This window comes from Coffea arabica, chromosome 2c, assembly GCF_036785885.1.
Source record: "Coffea arabica cultivar ET-39 chromosome 2c, Coffea Arabica ET-39 HiFi, whole genome shotgun sequence".
In the NCBI taxonomy this organism is placed as follows: domain Eukaryota; kingdom Viridiplantae; phylum Streptophyta; class Magnoliopsida; order Gentianales; family Rubiaceae; genus Coffea; species Coffea arabica.
The window spans coordinates 5,775,559-5,786,154 of NC_092312.1; the positions used below are offsets into that span (position 1 = coordinate 5,775,559).

A 10,596-nucleotide genomic window follows, 5' to 3' on the forward strand; every position below is an offset into this window, starting at 1 on the left:
TTTAAAGCCTTGAATCAAATTTACAAAAAAAAAAAAAAAAAAAAATCTTTTGAAGCCCTGGGCGAGAAGGAGATGACGTGGCATATGCCTCCAACTATTATTTTACTTGCATCATAAATATATTTTTTATTTTTAACTATTTTTTTATCTCATATATATCAAGTTATAAAAAAATGCTACAATAATTATTTTAAATAATAACCTATCCAATTTGTTAATAACGTGGACCTAAGCATGAATATCTACATCATCAATTACATGCAGTTTTAGGCTAGTTTTCCTAGTAGAGAAATGGCACTCCTCTTCGCATCAAGCCTCCTTTCTCCTCAGTCCCCAAAGACAAAATTGTAGGACGGGTGCCAGCGTACATGTGTGCCTATGTATATCTAACTCTCGAGGAGCCCAAACCCAAACTCGGCTAATTGGTTTGAGAGCTTCTCCCTCACTCTTGCTTACACTTCCAAGCCTGCGACCCGAAAAAAGCATCCAATATTATTTGCTTTTTCATCTAAATGATAAAAACATTCTAAATAATTTAGCAATCATTTGGTTAAAGAAAAAATTGATGACTAAAATCGAACATTCTAAATAATTTAGCAATCATTTACGCTATTTGCCCTCTAATTATAAAAAAAGATGCAAAATAGATATTGAAACAATTGCTGGAAGTCTCAGAAATTGGGCTTCACGTGGGGCTCATTAGCCCAATTTTAGCAATTGGGGCCGAGCGGCAAGCCCCAATCTCAAGATGAATTTATGCGTTCAACTAGCCACCATTTGATCGGGCCAGGAATATTAGTCCCGCAAGCGTTTCTGTGCACCTCGTTCTTTCCAACACGTAGGATCTTCTTGAACCCAAAAACACAGCACCATATCATGAAAAAATTTAAAATTTTTTTTAAATAAACTAAAATAAAAAATAAAAAGGAAAATATTCATATATCTTTGGTAACTCAAATTCCACTATTCAAATTAAGTATATTCATAATTCATCCGTATCCCTTTAAGGACTTATTTGATAACCTAAAAATTAATGCTAAGTAGATCAGATATTGCATTGTGTCTCATTATACACGTGCGAGGAACTTAGCGGCCTATGACTTCAAATAAGAACGGCTAAGAGTCCCGTTATACGTAGGGATGGCAATCGCAACGGATCTTCTGTCCCACATCTTGTGTCACTCTCTGTCCCACTTTTTATTATATTGCTATTTCTCATTCATAAACATCATGTTTTAATTCTTTTTTTGCTTCCTTAAGATCCAATAACTATTATTGAGTAATACACAAAATTTAACATACTCAAAAAATCAAAATGCATAAAAAATGAGATTTTTTATGAATTTTCTGCTGTATTTTTTAATTTTCTATTATATATTGCTTTTTTGAAGCTGTTATATTTATTTTTTACTGAATTAATAGTTATTGGATCTTAAGGAAGCAAAAAAGAATTAAAACATGATGTTTATGAATGAGAAATAGTAATGTAATAAAAAGTGGGACAGAGAGTGGCACAGAATGTGGGACAGAAGATCCGTTGCGGATCGCAATAGGGGCGGGTGCCCGTGGGGGGCTCTCGGGACAGGGGTTGGGGCGGGGGGGAATTTTTTCCCCCCGCTTAGAAACGGGGCGGGGGGGCGGGGGAGTATACCCCCGCCCCGCCACCCGCAAAAAAAAAAATATATATATATAATTATATATAATATGTAAGTTAATTAGTTATAAACTTATGATAATGATATTATTAGTTAGATGTATTATATAATGTATATTAGTTTATGTAATATAATTGATAATTATACATGTCTACTAATAGAATTTATTAATTAATTATACTAAATTTACTAATACATTTATACTAAATTTCTAATTACGCTTAATAGAATAACACTTTTTTCTCAAAAAAAAGCACAAACACAATAATGAATTAGTGATTGCATTTGTACTAAAAGTGAAAACTTGACCATTTTAGTTATATTTATTTCATCATATTGGATTGTATTCAAATAACTTCTGTTTGATTGTTTTTATGAGTTTCAATTGTAAAATTACAATGAATAATAATTTGGTGATGTGTTGATATTTTAGTACTTGATTATTTATTAAAATTTAATTATAATAAAATTATATTAACCCTGCGGGTACCCTCGTAGGGGAAGCGGTGCAAGGCAGGGCGGGCCGGGGGGAGGGGGAGGCGGGGGACGGGGGGAACTAATAGGCAACGGGGCGGGGGCGGGGGAGGGGTCCCTCGCCCCAACCCCGGCAACGCTCCCCCGCCCCAACCCAGCCCCGTTGCCATCCCTAGTTATACGTACCTAGCTAGGATGAGGCGGTGCTTGATCCCCCGAGACACTCACTTTTGATGCTTAATTTATAGTAGAGCTTAGTGCAGAATGAAAACAAATTACTAAAAAGAGTAATAAACACCACGGTGCAGTGTGTGTTCTTGGGAGTTGTGAGGGTTATTCATAGCAATGGGCAAAAGAGAGGAGGAGTGGATAAATTTCCCGTAACGATGCTGATCCGTTATTGGTCAAGTTCAAATTCTGGCATGCTGTGCTTGTCTGCTCAAGGGTTATTACGAGTTATGACTGAAAAATGGTCAGGGTGGTGCTGGAGCAATACAGTGGGATTTTACCTTGCGAATAAGATGTTTTTTGCCGTCTACTCTGTCAAGATGGTAAATAATTCTCATCGGAGATACGAGGTATTCCACTTGCCTTCTGAGTTTTACACCACGAACATAACCAAAAAGAAGAAAAACTAAAGATGGTACAGTTTTGAATCGAACGAAAGAGGGGAAAAAGAAAGGGAAGAAGAAGACGAAAAAACGGTCCGCAGGTAAATAGTAAAGGAATATAATAAAGTCATGTATGGGCAAGCCAAGCCACCCGTGTCCAGACTCCAAACCAGACTGGTTGGGTTGGAGGGTAGAAAAAGAGAAATGGCCAGGCAAAAACACACGCACACACACCACCAGCAGACACACATTCTCTCTCTGGAGTGGAGTCTGGTCTCTGCAACGAATTCATTCATGCATGGCTAGGCCCATTTGAGCAGCTTCAACTTCGTCGTTTCCCATTTAGAATTCCACGATTAAACAATAATAATTTCCTTCCATCCATCCATGGGATGGGATGGGATGGGGTGATTTTATGATTGATTATGCCCTGGAGTGTAGAGAAGAAAACGTGCAACGAGACTTGAATTATACTGACCCACTGTGCACTTTTACCCACTGCGTGTGTCTGCGTCCACATATTTAATTGCACTCTTTCTTCTTTTTTTTTTTGCTTCCTTTTTGGAAGATGACAGAACTGGGGATTGAATTGAAAGAGTATGATCTGGAGACAGTTCAAGGACCCCTTTGGCCGTGGTTTGCTAGGGCCACCAACCGATGTTGAATCCCGAGAGCATGATGAGGAATTATTTCAAACTTTTTTCCCTTTGGAAATTTGCGTGTCTTCTAGTCGTGTCCTGGTTAAGAACTTGTAGTCAAGCCGGGGGACATTAGGCCTACACATTCCCCATTTCACGACAATTTGTATTTCATGAGGGCCAATTTCCTCACCTTTAACCCCAGACTACACGTCAGGCATCTGAAATCCGGGATACTTTATACTAATACCTACTTAATGGTCATTGCAATTAGTAGGGTTCAGTCCTACTTTGACCAAATCACTGTTCAACACTTGCCTATGACGCTCACTTAAGAGCAGTAATATTCAACGCCCCCCGAGGTGACTGGCTGCTAATTGTGCTGCCTCTCTGGGTAGATTTTCCTTTTGGTATTCTGTGTCTTAAAGGGTATAGGATAAGCATATACAAAACAGAAAGAGCGAACCCATTATTGTAATTTCAAACTTTATCATCTATCTCTGAATTAAGAAAACTTCAGTGAAAGAAACTAAAACTTTTATATAGACAACTAAAGAATGGAGCCAACCAGGTGTTGTTAAAACCTGTAGAGGTATACGTTCTGTATTAGCAACTTAATACGTTTTTACCGTAAGATAAAACTCTACAATCCAGCACATTTGCCCTATATATGCTTTGAGCATTTATGGAGCTGTATGTATGTCCTTTTATTCACCCTCACTGGCACTGAAATGTCGAGGGGGATTATACGAAGCTAGAAATGAATACCAAAGTACATGACCTGTCTCGTCTAGTACTCCACTGACCACAGTCCACACCAGTAGTTTTACTTCCGTGCATTGCCATTCAAGGGGATGTTGGGCTAAAATGACAGTCCGCTCTTGAATCTATTGAAGAGGTAAACTTGGAAGACAGAAGAAAACCAAGCCGGAAATTGAGCCCCTGCAGAAGTTGGTTCAAAAAATTTGCGTGTCCAGGAATTACTACTATTAACGTTAAATGTGAGTAAATGTGTTTTCTTTCCCTTTACCAAACAACGTACCATAATGTGAAATGAAATTCAAGATCCTATGCAATATTAATGGTAGCAGCGGTACAATACAACTATTACGGTCTTGGATAGCTCAAAGGCGTTGGGCTGATCATGTGATAAGTGTGTCCATGCTCCATACTCCACACTGGAGACCAAGGTTGTCGAAAGTTGGGAGTCATGTGACGAGGGGATCGGATCATCATCATAAAGAGAGAGACTTTATATATCTGAATTTTGAGGGGAATTTTTCTAAGGTCCTCACCGCATGTGGGCAGCCGATTCCTTTGCCTTTGGAAAACTCAAGGGCAAGCTCCAATGTCCGCGCCGGGGGGTGGGGGTGGGGGAAGGAAATGAAGCTCCCCCTTAAAAAAAAATATATACATACTAGTATAGTAGTAGTATCACCTTTCGTTGCCTTGGATCCTAAATAAAGTCTTCGTACGTACCATGTGATATCAACTCTTGAAACGCAGGGCCACAGGCATGGCCATGCTTGCGAGTTTGTTCTTAAAAAATGACGACATTTCTTGTTGGACTGCTTCTAGCTTTGTACCTTGATGTCATACAGCTGAAGATGTTGGACGTCTCTTATCACACAAACCGTCATTCTGATTCATTCGAAGGTTGTTCCAATGTCAAAACATTCTTGCCAAAATAAACTTTTCTAAAAGTTAGATTAATTAGCTGTGGCAACTTGCAAGAATGTAACCATTATTTAACAAAAAAAAAAAAAAAAAAAAGAAAGTTCTCGAGCTTTGAATTTTAAATTTTGCTCCACCTTACCTAGGTAAAATAGACATGAAATTCTATGTTTTAGGCACTGAATTTATACAGTAAACTTGATCAGGTATACGTACTAATCAAGGGTCAAAGGTTCAACCAATGTTTCTGTTTCATTCTTACTTGTTGGTCATATATTGGTGCTTAAGAATAGCTAGAAAACATATGTGTCTGGTGCATACTGTACAGTACCCAAATTTTGGGGGATGTCAGTCAGTATGATCGGTGTCATGTGCACTTTGCCCGAATGATTAGGTATATTCAAATACTACGTGTTTAGATACATTTAGCCTGGCGCTTGATACTTATAGCCGACGACGACGACGACGACGACGATCGTAAAACATTGGAAAGCTTCTAAAATGTCAACTCTCAATTGATCAGAGCTAGTGGATAATATTCAGCTCCCAGTCAAGATGTTTCTCCTTCTTCTTCTTCCTTTTAATTTTTTTTTTTTGGGTTTTGTCTTCTCAAAATTAATTTAATAACTATCTTTGAAAATAATCAGGCGTTTCATTTTTCTTCAGCTATCTTATAAAAAGTCAAACAGGAGTAGCGGAGTACTGAAAAACTCTAAAGATGAATTAAGAAGATAAACGGCATCATATAAGTGGCTAGGGAAATCTATGCTCTTAGAAAAATGAATTAATTATTTCATACGGGTTTAGAAAGCTGAAGCATAATTTCTTTCCCTTCCCCAACCCCCACAAGAAACATAAAGGTTGTAAAGCTCAGAAGTTTATGATAAAGTTAGAGCCAACAGAGAATTGAGAAAAGGGTTCGAAACACACACAAGCTCGATGTGGATCTTTATTTCAAAAAGAAGATGCATCAGAAAAAAAAAAAAAAAAAAAAGGCAAGCACAATCAAAGTCCATATTGGGCAGGTGCAAGCTTAAATTAATTACTATGAAATTCTCATGCAGATTGGATATACCTCATTTATGTATGTGGTATTCCTTGAATAGGAAACGATGAACAAAGATATTGGTCCAAGCTAGCTAGAGCTACCTGTTGATGCAGGAGCTTGCAAAGAAAGGACAGTGAATGAAAGAAAGAACGAAGAAAAAAGGAAGAGAAGCGGCTTGCTTACTTGTTTGTTCCACAAGGGCTTACGGCCTCAAACCCTTGTATGCGAATGCGAATCTGCAACTCAGACAAGTGACAACAAGTGCATGCTCCTGAGGGTCCTAAAGGGATGGATGGATCTCCATTTTTTGGATGAAGCTTAGCTACCAAAGGAGGTATCCAAAGGGATAGCATGATCCCACTTCACATCACATGCAGTTTAGGAGTTAAAAAGAAACTAGTATTACAAATACTTCCCCTACATGTGAAGGCAAGAAATTAAAGGGTTAGGATCAATGCGATCCCTTTGGATGGCTCCTTCAGTTGCAGTTAAGAAACACAATTGCAGCAACTTCCAGTTGATTAATGTAGAATTCCGCTTGTCTGTCCACAAAGAAAGAGATAAAGAGAGAGAAGGGGAAAAAAACAAGAAAAAATAGCAGCAACTTCTGCTTGAATTTCGAATAATTCCCCACTTTGTCTCCAGAAAAAAGCAAGAAAGAAATAAAATCAAAGAGAAGAAAGAGGATTTGGGGGAGAAAGAGAGATTAGATGGAGTGGAGTGATAGAGAGACAAAAGCAAGTGGTCTGAGGGACTCTCAATATAAAAGATCAGGAGACTGCAAGTGCCCTAGCAAAGACTAAATATATTCACAACTCTTGTACGCTACTAATGCTACTCATTTATTAATGTTTCATATCGTTGAATCACAAGGAAAATATACACGTACGTATTTTTTTGGTTCCTCATCTTAAAGAAAAGAATTATAGTAGACCCCATCCCGTTCTCAAACAAAGGCAGGCACATGGGCGAAGGTTTTTATTATGGGTGGGTCAGTTATCCTTTATTTAGAAATTTCCTCCTAGAGCCAGAGCCAGAGGTAGAGGGTGGGGTGGTAAATATCATTATTGTTTCTATAATTACTTTCGTTTGGTCCCATTCCAAGATCTTCTTTTCCGTCAAACTTCTACCATAAATAATAAATTTAATACGCTTGTTTAATGAGAAAAACTGTATCTTTTCTCACACTGGTTAGTGGTTAATTAAAAAAAAAATATTTATATTCGCTAATCATGTGTCCTGATTAGATTATAGCAACATATCCGATGGCTTAATTTGCACCGCTGGTTTACAGGTTTGGTCTTCGGCTTCCTGTTTATGTGGTCAAAGACACATGGCACGATGTAATGATATGATATCGTATAGCACCACTCTTATCTTATGTATGCATTGAAATTAACCCCCGCCCCCTGCTTCGATTAATTTACCAGATTGAAAAATAATATTAATTTCGAGTTCGAGTTCGAGGTGTCAAGAAAAAAGTGATGCATTTTCTCCTTTTTTTTTCCCCATTGATTGGACAAACGCTTTGTTTTAATACAGAAAAATTTAGAAACTATTCGCAGAAGTTTAGGACACTGGTTCCACGTACTTGAGTTGCTCGTTCAGTGAGGGAGATATTGCAAATTATAAGATTTAAAAATATTGTCATAGCGTTAAATGAATAAAAACTTGAAACAATTCAAATCCAAAGTATTTGCTGGATCATAATTGAATGCTTTTTTTTTTTTAATCAATCAACTATATCTATACAGCAGTCCTACTCTAAACCATACTAGGTAGAGGATCCAATTGATGGGCTAAGAGGGGTTAGAGGGAGGGAAACCGGCTTTTAAACTAGAAGGGTGCACTATTATATACCTCTTGAATTTCAATGTAAGTGTAAATATTTGAACACTTTACTTGCAATTATTATGGATTTGCATTCTATATTTTACTTGGTGGTCAATTCCCCTAAAGTGAGTTCATTCTTGTCTTCATTTTCCATGTTAGTCGAGAGAAAAAGAAAAAACAGCCGTAACCATGATTTTTAATCTTTTTTTTGTCATCCCCATGACAAAAGGTAAAACAAAGGGAGGAAATTATTTAAAATATCCCTCATATTTCGCCAAACAAACTTTTTCTTCCTACACTTTTAAAATGGCAATTTTATGTTCCTTACATTGTCAAGACAGTAAAAATTGATCACAACATAAGTGTTCGACCACTTTTTATCGTAAAATATACCATGTAATCCACACATGGTCATTTTTTTTTAGATTAAAAAAGTTAAACCCCATTTGTATTTAAAATTATGACTCGATCCATATTCATTTTTGTTTCTGAAAGGTAAGATTTGACCCAAATCTTATTCCCTTTCCTAAAATATTGAGATCTGATCCAACTTGTATTCATTTTTGCTACTAAAAAAGCGAAATCTGACATTTTTGTACATAAAAAAAACTACACGTGAGTCATATGGTGATTTCAAACTAAAAAATGGCCGAAAACTTGGGTTGGAACCAAATTTTATTAACTTGAATTTATAAGGGACTTAAAGTTAATATTTTAAATGAATGGCGAAAAAATTCATTGGGCAAAATATAAATGACGTTTTGAACTATCTTCCCAAAAAATAATAATGATAATAAAAAAAATCTTTGGATGAAAATAAAATTGGGGGAAACCAAGAGCCTCTAGTTGCATCTTCCCGCCATTAGGAAAGTCAAAGGGCACCCGGACATTCCAATTGACAATTCGGGATTGATAACGTGAGAGCAAATTGTTATCGTCATAATGATGAGGGGCCTCAAGACATTATCTGTCATTATATGTAATTAAGAGTATACATTTCAACTCGCAGCAAATTTTTACTTTCTTCTCTTGTTCTTTGAAAAGATGTTAAAGTCCTTGGACGGACAGCTATGCAGTTCCTATCGTGTGACCATCAACCTCTGATGAGAAGAAATTAGATTCCTCAGAGGCTTAAGAAAATTAAATGAACAACTCTATAAATGCTGAGCGTGAGCAAATAGGAGGAAAGGTTTTACCTTCTCCTCAATCCTATAATTTTTTACGTGTGTCTTAACAAACAGGTCGGGATTCATATCTAAAACGAAAAAATGCCGAGTGTGGATAGATTAATCGTAAAACATTCTCAATAACTTCAGAAACAAAATTTGAACTGGAAACCTCTATCCTTTCTATTAATTTGACTCTTGTACTAGAGTATATGCTACTTGAATTTGCATGGGGAATTTTTCGAACCAAGCTCTTTCGTTTCTTGTCAATGATGACAATATAGCGTTCGACTAGACACATTTAGACGTGGAAGATTCATTCAAATTGTTGGTTGACACCTATAAGAGTGCAAAAATTTATCAAGTGTCGATCAATTTTAAGCAAAAAGAGTGCCAGTTGGCCCTCTAGTCCCAATCCAGCTGAAGGAAAGCAATATCTGACAACGCACTTCCTAGAGCTCGCTGGCCTACAACGTTTTCTGAAAGCCGATATAGGGCTTATAGCCATTATTCCGATGCTGGATCAGCTTTGGTTTCTCAGAAGCGGAGGACAGAAATCAATACAAATATTGAAAATGCGTTAGAAGAATTGATTGATGCTATCGGCCACTTATAATAAGAGGAAAGAAAACGGACGATTTGATTTGTAGTAGGAATTAAAAGAATAAATTGATGAGTTGATATCTGCCCCGTGGACATGGTGAGCAGTGAAGAGCGATGATCGATCGTAACATATGTATGTTAGATTTTGTTCACACTAGTGAAACATGAATGGACCACATAAACAATTTTTACACAGTGCAGGCTTTCTATGGTGCTCTGCCGGCCCCAACCCGATATCAACTCTTATGGTGGAAGAAGTGGGGTAAATGTGGTTGGGTGAAAGAAACTGTGGATGGGAAGAGAAAACGGGAGTTTTTTTTTTTTTTTTTTGGCTATATACATTTTCGGTTGCTTAGATATATTTCTCTTCCATTCTTTTATGTATTTTGTGCTGTAATAATTATATATGTTGATTATGATGATGAAGAGAATTCATCCCCATAGAGGTACATTTGTCTCTTCTTTATTGTACATGAATGTAACTCCCACCCAACCCTTGCCACCCATCTGGTAGAGCAGCACGACTTGGAAATAACCTGCCATTTTGTTTGCCTATGTATTTTGGCTATAAATATATACATATGCTCCATCCAAGTGCGTGCCTATTTCGTCCTACTCATCCAGGAACTTATTCAGTGTCAACTTCCACGCATAACTGCACAAGTTCTTTCTTGTCTTGTCCCCCATATATGCACTGCCCAAGAAAAGGATTGGTTTAAAATGCATGTTTTGCTCTAAAAAGTTCTGTATTCTTATTCAGGGTTACAGGCGCCAATAATAATTCAAGAAATTGATGATTGGTTCTTGCAGTAATATGTATGTATGTATGTATGTATGTATGTATATATATAGAGAGAGAGAGAGACTTGTTTTTCAGCTTACTGTTTAGGAAAT

General features: G+C 37.1%; 1 long non-coding RNA gene across 1 annotated transcript; it reads right to left on the minus strand.

Moving 5' to 3' along the window:
• Positions 1-3,898: 3,898 nt before the first annotated feature.
• Positions 3,899-6,945, minus strand: LOC113730414 (uncharacterized). The gene is made up of 2 exons (XR_003458335.2): positions 6,284-6,945; positions 3,899-5,019 (listed from the first exon to the last, which is right to left on the minus strand). It is a non-coding gene; the product is annotated as an uncharacterized lncRNA (long non-coding RNA).
• Between the last annotated feature and the right edge of the window lie 3,651 nt (positions 6,946-10,596).